The following is a 20415-nucleotide window of genomic DNA, read 5'->3' as shown; positions in this document are numbered from 1 at the left end:
GCCCAAGGACTGCTACATCCAAATTACAGCTATGCAAATATTGATGGTATTTGTATATTTTCATTTTTCTCCTTCTTCAGGTTAGGAGAATAATCATCAAAATAAATGTATTGAAGACGAACTCACTTCACATAACTTGGGTCAAACTTCATTTATATTTAAGAAAAATGTATGTGATTTTTTTTTTTTTTTTTTTGCAGTGTAATGGTCTGTAAGCACAGAGGAAACCCCTGGGACACATTTGAAAGACTTAAAAAAAAAGACTGAGCAGTGTGTGATTTATCTTATAATGCCCAGCTCCCCAGAGCCCCCTCATTACGGAGTAATTATTCCATGAAGCCAGTGGCAAAGTGCTTCACTCATTTACTTTGAGAAGTGGTGGCATTAGAAACAATGAAACAGTGTTGCTGTTTGGCTTTCGAGTCATGTCATGTTTAGCAGCTTGTGTCGGTGCTCTGAAGCTTAGTTTAGATGATCTCACTTCACATGATCTTTATCCTTCTCTGACCCTATTTAAGTAATACTAATTTTTTGCCTACTAATTATCTTCTGATGTGAAATGTAATTGCTGCCTTGATCACGTTTTGTTTGCCGTACATTTATGTAGTGTGTGCCGTGGACCTTGGTCACTACCGATGTTCGGTCCGGATTACCTGGTAATGTGATTGCTTTGCAGATCCACTTTGACTAGGATTTCAATTAGATCCATAGTCCTGAAAGGAAACAGGGGCAGTTTCCAGAAGATACCTCAGACTGGTCTGTAGTGTTGGTCCGGTCTTCAATCTGATGTTGGCCAGACTGTTTCATAAAAATAGACTGACTAATTTTAAGCCAAAAAAATCCCACACCTTACCTCCAGGCTAACTCGGGCCTATGATCAACGTTACCATGGTAACAATCACTGACACCTGCGCTGACCAGTAGCACCCAACAACAAAAAAATAGGAAAACATGGTTGATAGTTTGTGGTTTGCTAACATTGTTATGGAGAGAGCAAAGAGAATGGAGAGAGTTTTTAGAATTATTTTCCAAATTAGATTTTTATTTTTATATTTTCACTCTCCCCTGAATCTACCTAGTAAAACATCCTTTTAACTGTTAAATTCTTCCTAAAGACAAACTTTTCTGTTGGGGTAAATGGAGCTCGGCGGTTGGATGCAGTTCCTCAGGTGGCCATTTTTTTAATTTGAAAAAAAGTCTTAATTTACCCAGAATTCATTGTCCCTTGGTCAGGCTTAAAGATGTTCAAGAACATAACTACTTAGTGCAACTGATGAATTTAGACATCTGTCTGAAGTCTGACTGTGTGTTATATCTAAGCCACATGCAAAGTCCTGTCTTCTGCCTCCAGTCACTGTGCTAAATTTTTAGTATCTATTAAACCAAGACCCTGATCTTTCCCCTAACTTCTACCAAGCGGTGTGACTGCTTAAACTTAATCATAAAAACACTAATCATGCTTCAGTTGCTACGAGAAGATATTTTAATGCAAGCGCAGATATTGTTGGAAAAACTGAATTAAAGCTGATATCAACATTTTGCAGATACAAAAACACGTTTGAGGCAGAATTACGTGATGTGTTATTCTTGTCAGGGCGTTTGTCTTGAAAACACCACGTGTGATACTGGATGATTGTTTGCAGTGTTCAGTTGCCCGAGATCACATCTATTCAAATAAGTAGAAATGCTCTCTGTTCCACTGAGCGATCTGAGTGTGTGTGTGCCCAGCTACAACACAAGCTTTGTCACACTCAAACTAGTGCTTCATGTTCCCTGTGAATTATCTGCTTCAGATGCTGTAGATGTTTTTTTTTCATACAGCACAAGAACAAATTATAGCGCACGACTTCTTCTGAAGACAGGAAAACAAGAAGAATGTAAATGGAATGGGACAACTGTAATAACCGTAAGGGGGAAAACATTGCTATTATTCTTTAATTTTTAATAACCCCTCCACAGTTCAGCTGAGCAGGGTTTAGATTCATATCCATTACAGGCGTTAGACGTCTCTCCTCCCAGCTCTTAAAAGTGCAAAGAACATCAATACCATCCCATCAACTGGACAAGCACTATGTCAGCTGAGTCTTAACCATACATATCATTAACATAATGTGGTTGTTAAAGACTGTCTCTGGCTGTAGTGTGGAAAAATTATGATTTGATGAGTCTGTGGTAAGGTGATAAGAAGCATTGAAGCTTCTTTCCTCTGCAGTTAGAGAACTGGACCATCTCTTGTCATGACTGCAGCTTAGATACTTCCGGGTCATTTCACCCAGTGAGGAACCTTCCTAAGCAAAAAACATGCAGACACCTGACAGAGGTCAGAAGTCAGTGGGGAAGTGAGTTTAAAGACACTTGTAAAGTAAACTTTGGCAGACCGGCAGATCGTCTGTCCTCTGTAATTTTACAAGCAGTAGGTGCCAAGGCAGGACACGGGTGAGTTGTGGGGATTTCCTGGTGATTGCAGAGATTTCATTGCATCTGGATGAAGGAACTAGTTTAGCAAACTATTTAATAAGTCTTTAAGTTAATGTAGAATCATTTTCTTTTAAAGGGTAAGAGACCATGTTTTAAGTCCCATCAAAATGTCATATCTAGGGCTATAAACCTTTCCAAGCGTATGAGAGATGACTAAATCTTTTAAATGTTTCAATACATTTTTAAATCTGGGAAAAAAAACTGATCATGGATTCTTTTTTTTTAAAGACAAGATAAGATATTCCGTTATTATTCCCACACTGGGGAAATTTGCAGCGTCACAGCAGCAAAATGCAAGAAGGAGAAACTGCAAAATGCCAGTAAGAAATACTTAGAAAGATAAATAATAGATAATAATATAATATATATATAATATGTATTTCCAAAAATTAACAGTAGAGCAGCCTATGAGAGAGTAATAATGGGCCCAAACCAGTGGTCCATGTCCATACTTTTATTGCACAGTAAGAAGATAAAATTTGTTCCTGAAAAACGTGTTGAAATGTGGCTTACAATGTAGCTCTACAGAGCCCGACAGTGTTGTCAGCGCTGAGGCTGTATGAGCGCTCATCTTTTTGGACAATCAATAACATGGGCTTTACCTCCTTGATCTCTCACACAGAAGGCAGGACAATCTGTCAGCAGAGTGTTTTTGAAAGATCCCATGAAATACTATTAGTCGTGGGCTGATTCTCTATGTAGGTTGAGGTGTGTGTTGAGTTAGCAGATCAATAACACACACTCCTTTCTCCCTTGGCAAGTGGTCACGTTCATCTCTTTTTATTCAACTATCAGGGTTCGACTACACTTTAATGTGTTTCCACATTGGCCTGAGTCTATACTCGTATCTGTTAATGTGTTTGAGATGGAGGCATTGGGGCTAATAAAGCGCTCTCATGTTCAGTCAGTCTTTTAACTGATAAGCAAAGAGCTCCCGCCCACTCCGTCTCCTGAGTCTTTAAGCGTTCTAGCAGCTGGTTGTTGTCCTGTGGTCATTTAGTACATGTGGCTCCCAATATTCAGCTAAACATGCCCTTGAAATCAATAAGAGTAAAGTGATTCCTCCTTGCAGCCTGCAAGAAGAAGGCATAAACAGGCACAACGCTGGAATAATAAGCGTTTGTCTTAGTTTTTATTTGACCTTTTAAGTGAGCAGGGTGGTCTCTCGAGATCATCATCTCTTTCTGGAAAAAAATGGTAGTACAACTCATTTGATAAAGGGAGTAGGGAAAAGGCCATCGGATCACATCATCATCATAATTTCTCTGCGAAAAGCCATAAATTAAGAATTTAACTTCTTCACCACAAAACCAGTTCTACATGTTCTACAGAACTACATGCCAGTAATGAAATGAGAGTCGCAAGGGGTCAACTTTTTCTCTAGGGTAAAAGGGAACCCAGTACAGTGTAGCTGCTTCAGTGAAGTGTTACACTTCATACGGTATCTCCCTTATTTCACCAAAGCTGTCCAAATGTAGTGGAGTAGAAAGTAAAATATTTCCCCTGAAATCTAGTAGAGTGAAAGTATAAAGTAACATAAAATTGAAATACTCAAATTACGTACAAGTACCACAAAATTGTACTTGAATTCCTGAGAGAAAACAAAGATGGTGTCTGTCATAGAGGCTAAAGATAGAGAATAAAACCACCACAGAGACACAAACACTATTAACATGAAATAAAAAACTCTATATTGATGTCAAAATCCTCCATTGTCTCACTGCTCATGACTGAGCACCAGTGTTTGCTAATTAGATCATATATGACATTTTATATCGGTAATGAAATGACAATTTAAAACTGGAAAGTGAAGGTGGGAGCGAGGTAGCCATGTGAGATGTGCAGTTGTCAAGGTTTAGAAATGGTACGGTCCACTTTAGGGGTGTCTGAAATCGTAGTACAAGATCCAGGGATGAATATGGGAAATATATTGTAATATTTACAATTACAGGTAAGTAGGACAAATGTTTCAATCCCCCTTAAGTGTTGTTTTTACCTCTTTTGGGGAGGTTCAAGTCTTTATCAGGGGGATCAGACCCACGTCCCTGCATCAGGAGTGGAGGCTGTTGTATAGCTGAAGATTAATGCTCATAGATTTGATACTTTTACTGAGATAAGGTGTTTGAATGACGTCTACTTGACAGTTTTTGTTAGTGTCCTCTTCAGCTGCTTGGAGACTGTGCTTGTTTTCTCTCCTTCCTTTCTCCCTTGGGTGTAATCAGTGTTTCAGAAGACTAGGCTAATGGCTGTAGGGTGTGGTCTGTCCATTGGTGTGTCATGGGAGACGGATGCATCAGTCAGTGCTGGCTTGATAAATCAATGGACACACAAAACGATGAATAAACTGATGGATAGATTGAGTGACAGACTCTGACCATCAAGATTCTGAGATGAACTCTGAGAGGAGGATGGCTGACAGGACTCTGGACTTTAAGAGAAGAGTGATATCATTTAATTGCTGAGTTGTTTGACAGTGTGAGATCAACAGTAAGATATATATGGAGTCTGGTGAGACTAAGAACAAAAACATTCAGTTCACAGTGACAGTCATTTCATCAGTCAGGAGGAAGAGCAGTGAGGCTGCTGAACAGAAAGGTAAAGAAAATAAAGTGGAGGAGAAGATAAGTGAGGAAGAAGAGAGGAGTGATTATTTCCCTGCTCTGTTGTCCCACTCTTGTTTATCTTGCTCTTTCTCCCAGTTTTCTTCTTTTGCTTTGGTGTGTCATTTTATTCTTTTTCTTTTCTTACAGTATTTGTCACGTGTTATCAATAGCAGTTCAGATCAGGGTAGAAAGACCGTCAGGTTTGGAACACCTCCACATTTATTCTCCCTGAAGCTCCTCTGTCTGTGCTGCACTGCAGTATTCACCAGGGATCCAAAGGTTTGAGTCAAAGGATCAATCTGTGATCCAAATGTGAACAAAACCCAAAACAGAATCGATGCTCACTATCAAACTGACTGACAAGTTGTCTTCACATTGACTAGACAACAAATGAAACTACACTATTGGTCTTTATCTGATGCTGTTCACTTACATTAGTGGTGTTCGGCTTTGAAAACAGGTCCACAGTGTGTTTTACATGGGAGTCATTCACAGTAGTAGTCACTCAGCTAAGTCAAACTCAATTCAGTTACATTACGTAAATGATGAATTATCATAGTTTGGGTTGACACCAGCACTTTGTTAAGGTTAGAGGATCTCATGGTTGCAGTAATAACACATGGTTAAAGTGAAAGTAAATGGTTAAAAAAAACAATGTTGATGGTGGTTTTGAAACAGTAATAGAACAGCATTCTCTTGTGTTAAAGGCCACACCACTCCTATATAACAACATCATGATCCTCCTTTGCTTTTGTCATAATTAACACATACAGGCTTTGGCACTTAAATGTAACTGATGTGTCATACTGTCACAACACACAATTAAGAATAAAAGTTAAAAGGTTCTGGAACTTGGACCGGTTAGGAACCACTTTGAGTTAAAGTAACCAAACACAGGTTTCTGGTAAAAAAAGGGCAAACACTATTTATTTACACGAATCACAAGGATGCATTTCTGGTGGACTTTAAGATGGTGGTAGCACAACCTTCAATCGGGGGGGGGGAGAGGGACCCACTCTTCCACAGCCTCACACCATTGCAAGCCTCCTGATATCTGGGAGAGAGTCAGAGTCAGAGTTTATTTGCCAGTGATCCTCCAAGGGTGAGTTTCAGGTAACTGGGAAGTCCTTTTCCTTCAGGTGCCAACAATCCTCTAAGTGGGGGGTTCCAGGTAAGTAGGGGAGTCCTCTTCTGCCCAACACAGCCCAGCACAACACAGTCCAGCACAGCAGCTTCCTCCTCTCAGCCTACTCGCACACTGTCTGAAAAACAGTTTTTCAAGCCACTCCACTTCACACTAATTGGTTCATTAAATTCACCTGTCACCTCAAGCTCCTCACGGTGCATTCAGGTGCACTGCCACTGTAGGGAAAATAAAGGACATCCACCTTTTGGAAACAAACTGATTGAGAACACCACATTATGACAATACAATCACTTAACAATAAAACGTAACTACTAGCGCAGTAGCTAACAGAAAAATGTGGATTAAAAAAAAATGTAGATCCAAATGTTAAACTTGGCACAAATCCTCCTATTGATAAAACAGGTTAGCCACTTAAAAATTCAAGATGGCAGCAATTTCTGGCAGGTTAAAATTATTTTTTGCAATAAATTCATCCACAATTTTCTCATATGAGTAATCCAGGTGTCAAATCAAACATTTCAACAATGTAGAAGGAGAATATAGTACACTGTAAAACATGAAATGAAAGCAAAAATATTACTCATAAAAAAGCTTGCTATCTAGCCTAGCGCTAGCGCGTCAGCCTAGAGAGCTAATGTAAATACAAATAAACAAGTAGACTGTTGACGCTTACAGAACTTTTGGTTCATCATCCATAATAAATGATCGTTTGAAAATACATTTTGTTTTATGCAGAATTTTTCACGACATATTAGAAATTGCACAAATAAAGCTATGATTAAGATTCAATTACAAAATCATTGAAAGTTGTCCTTTAAATGAAAGACCCCAGTGGGATAAACATACCAACTCTGCTGCTTGTATCCATATTTGAAACATGATTGCAGTTATCTGCTGCACTGTACGGGTCATAATAAGCAGCTTGGACAAACGACCTATTGGGTTGTTTTTATGGGAAGACAGTCTTGGAAAGTGCATTTGTTGGGGACTATTTTTTAGGGGTGGATTAATACACATTTGGTTTTTATAGTGAGGTCTAAGATCAATGGTTTTGGTATCATTTGTTGCCAATAAGAAAATATTAGTTTTTATTATTGCCAGGCTGAGCCTTCAAAGACAGAATTTTATTAATAAAAATAAAAATAATTATTTTTCTTGTTGTAATTATTGGTCAGCACTCACAAAACATATCTATATATACTCTATAATCATCATGGGGTCACTCTCTACTAAGGTTTGACTTTAGTTTGGCAGGAAAAATAGTGAAAGAAGCTGGTGAATCTGTGAATTACAAATCCACAATGGCTGTTTACTGTAGTTCAAGTTTCGTGCTGTATAACAATAACAGATGCAGCTCCCTCCTGTCTGTGAACTCTTCTTGTGGTTTTGTGTAGTGACCAAGCTTTAGTGTTTCAGCACAGAGACCAAGAGAGCGCTGAAAACTTGATTTCTTTAATCAATGCACAGCTTATTTCAGGCCGATACACACATCTTTTTCCAGTGAATCCAGGGCAAAAACAGCAATTGACCCCCAGTAAAGCCTTTCCATTCACTGACCCAGACGCCATTAAAACTGACTGATGTGAGTCAGTGAAGTGGGCGGAAGTGTGCAGACACTTCACATCTCACAGACCCATGTCCCTAATTATCCCCTGCCCCATATCATGTAATGTGACTCTGCATAGTGTCAGGTCCCCACAACCAGTCAGCTCATTAGTCATCTCATGCAATGTTTTGACGTTCGTAACCTCAACCATCAGCACACTCAAGATGAAAATACTAACCAGAAAACAAAGTCAATAGCTATCCTTTATGAACTGAACCATCCTTAATGGTGGTTAACTATTCTTACATACAGTTTCAAGGGACAGACTCTAGTTCTCACTGTCCATTTAAAAGAAATAAAGACATAAAATGAAATGCAGATAACAGTTAATATTGCATGCTGGACAGGGGTCAGACAGTTTAATTGGATGTAGTCATATCCTGGTCCATCGTCTTTTAATATGAGGCTCTAAAACTAACAGAAGAACATTCTTTGGTAAGCTAATTATTTATTTACGCCTTGGCTATAACAGCTGACAACTTTGCAGAATATAACAAATGCCAGAACACTAACCTCTGTTAGCAGGTCGCAGTGGTTATTAAATTTCACCATCCAGTTATACAAGGCGCCAGTGAACAGCACCCGGCTCTGGGGTGATCATGGCATTGTGGTCAATGATGAAGAATGACCCACGAGGCATCTATAAAATCATTAAGGCCAATATATATTTTATAGCCACCGAGAATCAGTCCATTCTTTTTTGCCATGTGTACAGCCTGTCATCCAGCTCAGCCAGAGAAACACACTAATAATCATGTCTGTAGGAAGTACAAAAAATAAATGGGCCATGTTTGGATTAATCGTCCATTGTTTTATACATGATTCAAAAAGACAATGAAACTTCTCGGGCCTGAATGTTTAAAACGTGCCCACAGGGAGAGCTGTGTTTAGTGGGTTCCTACCCCAACAAACCAGCATCAAAGATGGGAATGATCATTTCATTAACTGAAGTTGTATGGGAGGGAAGGGAAGGACAGGGGAGAAGATAAGGAAAGGAGGACGCAAAGAGGACAAATTGGATGTTGGGGTAAAGTTGATTTATGGAGAACGCAAAGGAAGGGGAGAAAAAAGGAGAAGAACTGGTGGAAGGGAAGGGAGAGAGAGACGCATGGAGGGATGGGAAGAGAGAGAGGGTGGGATTGGATTCTGCGGTCTGTTCCCATGTTTGTGCTGTTTTCATGTTCATCTGCTGTTGGCTTTGACTTTCTCCAACCTGAAAAAAAAAAACCCAAAATGGATTCTGCTTCGTCCAGGGATTGGGAAAGCCCCTGATCAATGACGGCCAAAGCTCAGTCACAGCAGTTTAAATTGGCAACAGTGGGAAATGACCAGCAGCCACCGACACAATGGCGATTCCAGTCAACTTGTCATTGTTAGGTTGGGCTGATGTTTTGTTGACTGTCAGTACAGCTTCTCTGAATAACTCCAGTTTTCCAGTCCGATACAATTTTGTAAAGTTTAAGATGGTTAATGTATCTGAATTACCATCATTTACCATAATATACATATATAACATCCCACCATTACCATACGTTACTATCACGTTACCTTCAGCTGAGCACAACTTTAATATTACGCCTGGATCAAGTGGTTGTTTCTTACTTCCTGTCTCAAAAACGAATGCAAGGTGACGTACTGTTATATACATAAGAATGAAAATTTGGAATGGTGCCATCACAATTTTCATATATTTAACTAGTAGAAGTTTTTTTTTAAAGAGTTTAAAGAAATATCTAATGGCACAGAACACCAGCTCCTCTACATATAGGACATGTTTTGCTCCATAATATATTAACATTAATGACCATCCTTTTTTTTTCTTTGATTTTGAGTTACATTGTTTTGCATTACAATATCATTTTTACTTGAGTGGACCCCAGGAAGAGTAGCTGCTACTTTGGTAGTGGCTAATGGGGGTCCAAATAAATAAATCAATAGCTACATAAATGAATAAAACATTTGCAATGATCATAAAATCAAAGTAAACTTAAGTTTAGAGGAAAGAAAACAGAAGCCCTGATTTACATGGAACACAGTTGCTGCTTTCATGCTGCAAAGTCTATGTGAGGTTATTGTCTAGATCAGAGGCTTCACCAGGGCGGCTCCAAACTGTTTCAGCAGAGGCTCAGTGAATAGAAGAGACAAGTTATTGCATTAGTTATCAAAAGGAAATCTGGTAAATTGGCCTCAATATGTGTGATTTGGTTAAAGAGATAGTTCCGAGATATAGAGATTTTGGGGGAATTGTGCTGTTTTTCCCAGAATCAGAAACTAATAAAAGCCTCATATTTGTGTATTTGATTTAGTCTCAGCAGTATTAGGCTATAATCAACTGTTTATGGGATCAAATTACATCATCACGATCCTATAGGCATCCAGGAATTGAGCGAAACAAAGCGAGTAAACTAAAGCAGGGTGAGGGGGTCTGAGTTTGTCTGAGGGCCCACAGTCTCAGACTTTGAAAACCTCTGGTCTAGACTGTTATGGAGCGACTCAGCTGATCCGCACTTCACTGGAGATGCCAGTAATAGACCCGGCTTTCCCATAAAACGTACGCTTAGCTGTAATCAATCCATGCAACACAATGCAATCAAATGTAATCCCTCACATCCAGGGCTGTACCAGCAGTGCTGCTCGTCAAATACTGAGCCGAAGTTGGACTTGGATCATATCATCAGCCTGTAGCCTAACCCGTCCGTCAGACACAGGAAACATGTAACCGAGGGGCGTAGTGCACCAGCCATCGGCTCCTCTTAAAACTGCATCAAAGTAACAGTAAAGTGGTACAAAAACTCAATCACAGTGTTACAAACCTCAAAGACTCCCAGTACGTATTGAATGGACAAGTTAAGAATCAATATCACATGATATCAGAAGGTGCCTGCTGCTTAATATCCCTGATCCATCTGCTGCGTTATTCCCCGGTGGCCCCCGTCTTACCACGTCCATTAGTTTTTACATGGAAGTCACACAGTGAGGCCTTTTTATCAGCTCCGCCGATCTATGGCTCTGACCGGCGCTCTCCACACACCACTAATCACATTTGGCTTTCATGTTCCTTTTCCAATTCTCCAATTATGCCACTGTAGTGGAACCAGAGCTGAGTCGGCTGGATTATTGCACACCCTGTATGTGTGTGTGTGTGTGTGTGTGTGAGTGTGTGTGTGTGTGTGCATGTGTGTGTATAAGTTTGTGTATAAAGTAAAAGAGGCTAATGGAAAATTTGGAGAGTACAGTGTTCCTCTCCTGCCTGCAGGGGAGAGAGAGAGGCAGGAAGGGAGAGACATTTTTTCCTTCACCTCTCTCCTTCTTCTTTTCTCTTTCTTCTTTCTATGTCCAACCTGACAAAGCTTTTCATTTTCATCTCTCATTTCCATCAGCCCTCTTCTTCAGCACTTTGATTGGTGCTTTTGCAGCCCTTTCCCACCTTCCAGCTTCCATTTTCTTTCCCTTCTTTATCACATCTATCACCTTTCATTGTTGCCTCTCTCCTCCCCCATGGGTTCCTCTCCATTATTGTTGTTATCTCCCACTGTTTCCATTTTCCGACTTCATAGTATCTTCACACTAAGCCGATGAAATCTGAAAATTTAATCAGGTTGTTTTTGTAAAGATTTTGTAAGGACAGAAAAATGGTGAATTCTCTTTTTGTTCCTCTCTTTTTTAAGTCAGCAAATAACAAAACTGTTACTATTACAGCCAACATATGTTCAGCTGTAGAAGAGACACTTGAGTTCTCCTGTTTATTCTTAGCTGATTAAACCCTTGTCAAGTCCCCTCCTGGTCTCTGTGTTTTTAAAGCCAGGGATGCAATGATCTGACGTGTTCTCTCCCGTTGCTATTTGCTGTGTGTATCTGCTAATTGGTAATTGGTATCTGCAGATACACTCTGATACCACTGCTCTCTGTTTCCCAAAGGAAACATTTTTATAAGGTAACATGAAGCTTGGGGCTGCAGTGACAATTAAAATCTGAATGTAACTAATTGGGGAAATGCTATAATACTATATGATGACACTGACAGTGTATTCAGTGTGGATCAGTCACATATTGGCCAGTTCCTGATCCACTAAACAAGATCAGTGTCAGCCCCTTTATTGAACTGCCATATTGGATTGGAGTACCAAATTCAAGATTTAGCTGGTCTCATGATATGTTTTATCGCCTCTACTGAACTTTTTTGGATTCATTTGGTCAAAGTCCAAAGGTCAAGGTCACGATTACCTCACAAAACACGGTTTAGGCCTCGTCACTGCGATATCACAGTAACGGCTCGACAAAACTTCTTCAGATTTGGCACAAACATTCATTAACACTAAAAGGTGAAAAGTTTAGATTTTGGTGGACAGAGGTTAAAGTTCAAAGTTCAAGGTCATGGTGACCTCACGTTGTTGTGAATGTAGTATATGAGTATATGTTGTTTCATTACTTCCACCACACTGTGACCTCACAGAACACTTTTTGGCCATAACTCACAAATTCATCCACTAATTATGACACGATTGAATTCAAATGTCTGTAAGGATAAAATGAAGGGAAGACATTTTATATCCAAAATGTCAAAGGTCAACTTCACTGTGACATCATAATGTTCTGACAAAACACCAAAGCACCTTATTCAACGCTGCAACTCAGGAAGGAGAGACACTGACCATATTTCCTGCAGCTTGTCTGGTTGGCGGAGGGATACAACTGTGAGGCGGTGATTCTGTTTTTTTTTGTTTTGTTTTGTCACCATTGTCAAACAGCTAAAGAAGCAGAAACCGGACTGAAAATAGTTCCAGTCCTCCTTGTTGAAGGCTTCCCTCAAAGCTCTTATTCCTGCTCTGAGGAGCGAGTCAAGTTGCTGCAGCTGACTGATATAATTCCACTTCACAACATCACCAAGTTCTTCATTTTACATCCTTTCAATTTCATCATCTGCTTAAACGAACCATAAACAACTTTTTCCCTTCGAGATCTAGACTACTATTATTTCTATTATTTGTCACCAACAAAATTTGCCACAGAGCTCTAGAATGAGAGCCGACTGATCCCGATGAGCAGATGTCGCCTGAGATGAAGGTTCTCATTCCTCTCTCCTCACGTCTTCACCAGGAGCGACTGAGACGTAAGGAAAAGACAGAAGTGAGGGAAAAAGATGGATGCAATTACAGGAATTGAGTTGTGCTCTAAGTATTGGCTTCAGTTTAGGTCTTTTGTCCCTTCCACTCCTCAGGCAGCCAGCCATTTGCACTCATCTAATCACTATTGTGCTTTCTCTCGCTCTTTCTCTCGCACTGTCTGTGTATGTCTGTGTATGTCTTTCTCCATCTCTTCAATCAGATCTTCTCTCTGATTATTATCATTACTGTTACATTATGACTCTGTACTTGGCAGGAGGAATCCTCATCTCCATTTAAAATGTCCACTGACGGGAGGGATGAAATTATCACACTCACACACACACACACACACACACACACACACCAAATCACCAAATGACTAGTCTCTTTGGACCAATTACAGCTGAGGACTCTAATAGGACAGGGAATGCTGTAATGGTGAAATATGTGCACCATAATTAATAAGCAGTTTACGTTTAGTCTAATGGACAAACCTAGAAGACATAACTGTGCTGGATTACACTGAAGACAGATACACAAACCTGGGATCCAAAGGTCTGACATCACCAGTCAAGATACTTCTATTTTGCATTTGTTTCAAGTGTAACACTCATTTATTTCATAACAAATGATAATATCAACATAAAAGCTTGAGTGAGAAGTTGAATATTTGAAATAATGTACATTAATCTTCACAATATCTCAGTATTTGGTTTCCCCCCCCCTTTTTGCTAAGCAGCGTGCACTCAAGCTGCTGGACTCCACAAGTTTGTGCAGAACCTGGTGACCCATGTTCTCCCAGTGTGATTTGAGTGTGGTTCTCTCAGTCTTCACGTGCCCTCGATAAATGTTCAGTGTGGTTGAGGTCAGGTGACCGTGGAGGAAAGTCCATGATTGGTTTTCCAAGGAGGTCCTGCAAAGCTTTGAGGTGTGTTTGGGGTCATTACGCTGCTGCAGCATGAACCCCCCCTCCACAAAGATGCAAACCAGAGGGTGATTTGAATATTCCCACCACCATGATTCACTCTGGAGTTTGATACACTTTGGTATCATTCTGTGTCACCGTACTGTTACTGCCATACACATCAAACTTGGACTCATCAGTAAATAGGACTTTTTTTCATCTGCTGCAAAATGCTGGTTTTTCTCAGCCCACCCCAAGTGTTTGGCCTTGTTTCCTGTCCCGCAGAGTGATTCAGAAACTGCTCCTTTTCCTCAGAGACCACTACAGGACAGCCTCCTTGTCTTTTGTTCTTTATCTAACAAATTCTGTATCTGTGATGAAGTTGCTTTTCTATTTCTCAGGGAGCTGAGCTTGACGTATTGATCTCCTGATGGTGTGGTCTCTTCTGGTCTGCCTGATCGTGCTCTGGATACAGCTGATCCAGTTTCTGCGTCTTTGAGTGATTTAGAGTTCCACTGCCCTCTTATAAACCTTTAGTCCAGTCATGATTTGATGCTGGGAAATACCATATTTGCTTTGAATAACAATATGACTTCTGACAGTTTCACTTAGTTCTGATGCCATTTTTTTTTCTTCAGTTCAGTCACTTGAACGAGCCTCTGATGTATTAGCTCAAATCCACCTGAGTGTCATCGGAACGCATTCTTCAGTGGAAGAGTTACAAGTCAAGCAGATCTGACATCTTTGTACAAAGGAGTTACGTTGGTCAATTAGACAATTATTAGATAGAGACACTGGCGAGTGGCAGGAAATGCAGGCGAGAGAGGAGAGGACATGTAACAAAGGGCCCAGGCTGGATTTGCACCCGGACCTTGGCCTTGTTTGTGGTATGTGCTGGTGAGAGACCAGGCTGCCCCCAAAAATATTAGCAATTTTCAGTGTGGTCTCAGACTTTTGGACCCCACTGTAGCCACATGAGCACAAAAGATTATTCGAGACGCTCATGGGAGAGAAAAGAAACACACACACACACACACACACACAATCAATAAAGAGGTTAATGCATGGACACACACACGAACAAACAAAGAATTACGCTCCAACATGCATCATTTTCTGCTTATACAAAGTCGTGCGACACACAAACAAACAATAAGGTTTTGTGTGTTTACAATATATATTATCAGTAATAAAATGTGTTATTATGTACATCTGCTCTTATATGTGCTATATGAGCGTATGCTTCACATCCAAATTAGACGAACTAAACTACCTCCAGCATAATAGTACTGCCAACACGTTACAGTGTCGTGTGATTCAAAGCAGGAAGAAAACATGTATTTGCACTTTCATCCAATAGCATCCTGCCATTCAGATAGTTTGTTTTATTTGCAGAGAATTTTGAGATAGCTGCCCTCTGAACCTCTACTCCCACCATCCAACAGATACAATTGTGGGACTCAAAGCACTGAGGCAGACATTTGAAAGACTGACAGTAAAAAATGTATTTCAAGTAACCCTGTCCAACTGCTTCAATCAAATAACTCAGCTGAGCATCAACAGCTTTCTTTTAGAACCACCATTTATGCTCTACCTTTTCCCAAGGTAGAGCATAAGTTCAGAGAATACTGTCAAAATGTAGCCCAGATAAAAAATGAAGATTTTTTTCACTTTGCATTTTTTTTTTTTTGCTTCAAATATTAAAGTACTTCCAGGTAACAAAGCTTGTCTTACAGTAAAGACCGGATCAGTGCTGCTGCACCACCACACATGTCAACATCAGGCTCGTAGTATTATATTCTGAATATGTTGGTAGTTCCTTCGTTTTGACATTTGAATTCCAGTTCAACCACTGCATTTACTTGTGCACAGCTGGAAGTGCTTTATCAAACAATAAATGCACGTGGTCATTCATAGTTTTCAATGCACAACAAATAAATGTAATGCACACAAACTAATGCAAGAGAGAAATATCATGGAGAGGAGTATTCTGTAATTCACCATGTGTAACCTCAACAAATCTCCCTGCACTGACTATATAACATTGTGTATGTATGTGTGTGTGTGTGTGTGTCTGTGTGTGCATGTGTGTGTGTATGTGTGTGTGTGTGTGTGTTTGCTCGCTACAGAAATTATTTAGGCCAGTTTTTCTATTAGAGGAGCAGCTGACTAATCCCTTTCAGAGGGAGAAGAGAATAATCTGCCTTTGTCTGTTTTTGTCCATGTGTTCATGTTTGTGTATTCTCCCATGTGTATTGTTTGTCTTTGTGTATCTGTTTCTGTTCGCAGCGTGTGTGTGTGTGTGTGTGTGTGTGTGTGTGTGTGTGTGTGCAGCAGCACAGCTACAGACGAGTGACGAACTGAAGGGGAAACCTGAATAAATGAGTTGCATGAAACTCAAACTGCATGGTACATTTGAAGGTTCCCTATGTAACATTCAGAAAACCTGTTTTATTAATGTCACTAACTGCAGTCATCATCCTGTTACACACCGTACATAGGCTTGAGCCAAAGTCAAAACCTGACGTACACAAGACTGAATGACTGACCAGCATCACGTTCATGGATGTGGTAACTAAATTTATCCCATTATTACGACAGTGTTAGGGCCACATTGAGGGGAAGAGAGAAAAATCATAATATAATGAGAATTAAGTTGTAATTTTAGCTTGGGTGTTGTTTTAGAGGGGAAATATCAGATGCTTTAAAATGAGGAACGTGGAGCATCCTGTGACATTGAAAAGTTTGTGAGTCTATTCTATTGTTAGACGGACAAACTGCATTGACAAATATTCATAAAGTTTTTTTAATTCTCGTAATACCATGACTTTATTCTTGAAATTTCAGACTTCTTGGCCCTAATACTACACCATACATTATAAACTATATTTTAATCTGTATTTAATTATCCACTGCTGGCACAGCACTGAAACAAAGTGTGGAAATAGATCTGGTTATGCAACACTATAGATTGAGTAACGTTATTATTATTTTGTTGTCTAGCTCTCACCAAGAGGCTCAGCGATATCATCACAATATCATCACGCAGTTAGTGAATGAGACAGAATAATATAAGATGTGTTGTTTTTTCTTTCTCTTGACATGTCCTCATAAGCTCAAATGATACTTTCCACAAACTCAAACCCAGTATTGATGTCCACCTGTTTCCTGCTCCGACACTCTGGTGCTGAATGTTAGCGACGTCGGCTAACTTCTACAATCCCCTTCACTTCCGCATCCTGCGCGGTCGGCTCTTTGGCTGACCACGCTCTCAGCAGCCAGGGTCCGGAGAGCCGCTCTGCTCTGTGATGCACTGACCTACGATCCAGGACACACACTTTACTTCTTTGACTGTGTGGGAAAGTGATGTTTTCATATCAGATGATGATGAAAGGCACTCAGTGTGAGTCTTGTAGGTAAAACGTGAAAACATAGGCTGTCCTAGCGGTTAACGTGTCTTCAGGTGTCCAGTTGCATTGTGGGTCCAAACTCAAAGTCATCTCCAGTGATGGCAGCAGAGTTGGCACACAGGGATGTGGTGTATCAGATTGGTCCACACAGTGACACTTACAGATTGAAAATTTGGGAGAAAGAGAGCACTGGCATTGGCTCGTTGCATCAGTAGCTACAACCTCCTTTTAAGGTGGAATTTATTAACAGTTTTATGTTCCGGTGTCAGGAGGTGCCACGACAGCTTTAAGCCACCTGCTGGTACTTTTTAAAAAGTCAATCTGGCAGCCTTCAACACACAATGAGGCCGAGTGCACAGAGAACATCACCCCGCTGAGTCCGGTGTTTGTTCATTTGGGCTTGAAGATGCTGAATCAAAAGAGAGAAACAGACTTTCTTTAGATTTCTTGTTTGAAGTCGCTCCATGATCGCTCCATTCAGCTCTGTGTTTTCCTTCCTTACTGCCAGTGGTAACTTCCACTGACACACCATCTGCACTCCAATCCGTATTACTGATCACCCTGCCAAGGCACATCCACTCACTGATAAAACGTCGAGATAATTGAGGCAAGCGACTTTTGTGCTGCAGCCCACACAGGTCTTAGTCATGGCGACCTAATCTGCAAGTCAGAGTGGCTCAGTGTCCTTCTGTTGAAAATCACTGACTTGCAGCTTCATTTAAAGCTCAAGGGAAAATTAGATGTCGTCTGTTCCTCTCTACAGGGAGGTCAGAGGTCGTAAGGACACTTGACTTTTCCTCTTCAGGATGAAGATGTTCTGCTCCTGTACTCACCTGACAGCTCAGAATACATATTCATTTAAAGAAGATGTTGCTCCTTATATTCTCACATCAATATTTTAAACCACAGATGAGTGTTTTCCTTACAAACTGAGCAGAGTTTTGGGGACTATTTTACATCAAAATGCAGATATCTCATCTCTGGAATGAAACACATTTTCTGTGGTTGTTTGCTGAAACATGAAAAATGCATTTATTAAATGTTGGAGAGTGTGACACAAACAAAGTGCAGATACACAAATACTGGTCTTAAAAGGAAGTCAAGACTTCCAAATTAAAGTCAACAAATCTTTGAGGTCAGAAATCATTTGTTTTTTCAGTCAGAAACCTTTTTATGTGGAGGATGTGAGCAAACATAAAAGGTGTCACACATAATATGTCATCTTTCAATTCCTTCCAATGTAGCAGCAGGAAAATGTTTTGAAGTGGGCGTGCAGCACTCTTAAATGTCTTTTATGCAAAGATATACATGTTATATATATATATATATATATATATATTTAGATTCACCTCTCTGGGTTTGGTTATGAGTTGAGGCAACTTAATCTACTTGGTTAAGGGTGCACTGAAAAGAAAGCACTGCTGACTGTTGGTATGAGACCAGATCTGTGATCTCTGGTATCACTCCAATTGCTTTGTGAGGCAGACATCCTTCCCTTTTCCTCTTTCCTCTTTCCTATGCAGTAAGAACATCCTGCCCCGTCCATCTTTAGAAGTAAGTGCAAACACTATCCCTCAATCAGTCAATCACAGACTCAGGGTCCAGATACAAAACATTACATATGATAAATTGAACAGTCATTTATGATGAGAATAAAGTCGTAATTTTGAGAATAAAATCATAATATTTCAAAAATAAAACTCATAACATTATGACAATGAAGTGGTCATTTTAGGTAGGAACATGGAGCAGGAGTTACTTCATCTTTTGGCTCATAAGCATCATCATCATCATCATCATCATCATCATCATCATCATCATCATCATCATCAAGACAATGAAAAGATTGTGAAAAAAACTGAGTCTATTCTTTTGTTAGACAAACAGCAGCTGCCAGAAGCAGCTCAGGCTGACACTGACTGTCCTTTCACTCGTTTGATTGGTTTATGTATTCTTCCTAAAAATAATGTTTTTTCTCTCGAAATTTTACATTTTTAATTTTCATAATTTTAAATTTTTTGTAATATTGCACCTTAATTCTTGTAATGTTACAACTTTTTATTGAAATATTATGAGTTTTTTTATAATTAAGATTTATTTTTTCCTCAATATGGCCCTTTTAAATGATGTGCTGGCAACAAGTGGCAGCAAGTCTGCGTAGCGCATATTTTTTTGCAATATATTTGTATATATTAGTATATTTTTTATTCTACGTCTTCATTTTGTCTGATGATGGAGAAAATAAAGTACATGAAGGAAGAACTCCTGGCTTTAAAGTTTACTAGATATGGAGTTAAACATCCCATGCCAGCTGAGCTGAATAAGCTGTACAGTGGATGCTAAGCTAAAGGCTAGGAGGTGGAGATATAAGCCTTTTCTACCATCGATCCTCATGGGAAATGTCAACTCCCTGGCTAACAAGTGTGATGAACTGGAGGCACTTGTGAAGAACCAGCGAGTATATCGTGAGTGTAGTCTCATGTGTTTCAGGGAGACCTGGTTAAACGAAAACACTCCCGACCGTTGTGTGGATTTTCCCGACTTCACTGCAGTACGAGCGGACAGAGACGCCAGAGCAAGTGGGAAGAATAAAGGTGGAGGACTGGTTCTGCTTGTGAACAATAGATGGTTCAACCCTGGTCACATCACAGTGAAGGAGAAGATCTGCTGTCAGGATATTGAACTGTTGGCAGTTGGTCTTAGACCGTACTATGTACCGAGGGAGTTCTCACACATCGTCGCCGTTGTTGTTCACATTCAACCATGAGCAGAGCCTGTAGTCACGTGTGACGTCATTCACAAGACTGTTGTGAGAATACAGACCCAGCACCCTGATGCATTCATTACAATACCAGATGATTTTAACCATGTCACTCTCACGTCTCACCTGACTGGCTTCACTCAGTATGTTGACTGTCCCACAAGGAAAATAAGACACTGGATCTGTTGTATGCAAATATCAAGGAGGCCTACACTGCCTCAGCTCTACCACCACTTGGCAGATCAGATCATAATCTGTTTTTTCTTCAGCCTTCCTACAAGTCCTGTGTACTGAGACAGGCTGCAACCACCTGCTCATTCAGGAACTGGACCCCGGAGGCCAGTGAGTCTCTAAAAGACTGTTTTGAGTGAACAGATTGAAATGTCCTGTTGGAGTCACAG

Source organism: Seriola lalandi, unplaced genomic scaffold, assembly GCF_002814215.2.
Source record: "Seriola lalandi dorsalis isolate HSWRI2012SDOR001 ecotype SW California unplaced genomic scaffold, Sedor1 jcf7180002054998, whole genome shotgun sequence".
Taxonomy (NCBI): Eukaryota; Metazoa; Chordata; class Actinopteri; order Carangiformes; family Carangidae; genus Seriola; species Seriola lalandi.
This window is presented reverse-complemented; position numbering follows the sequence as displayed.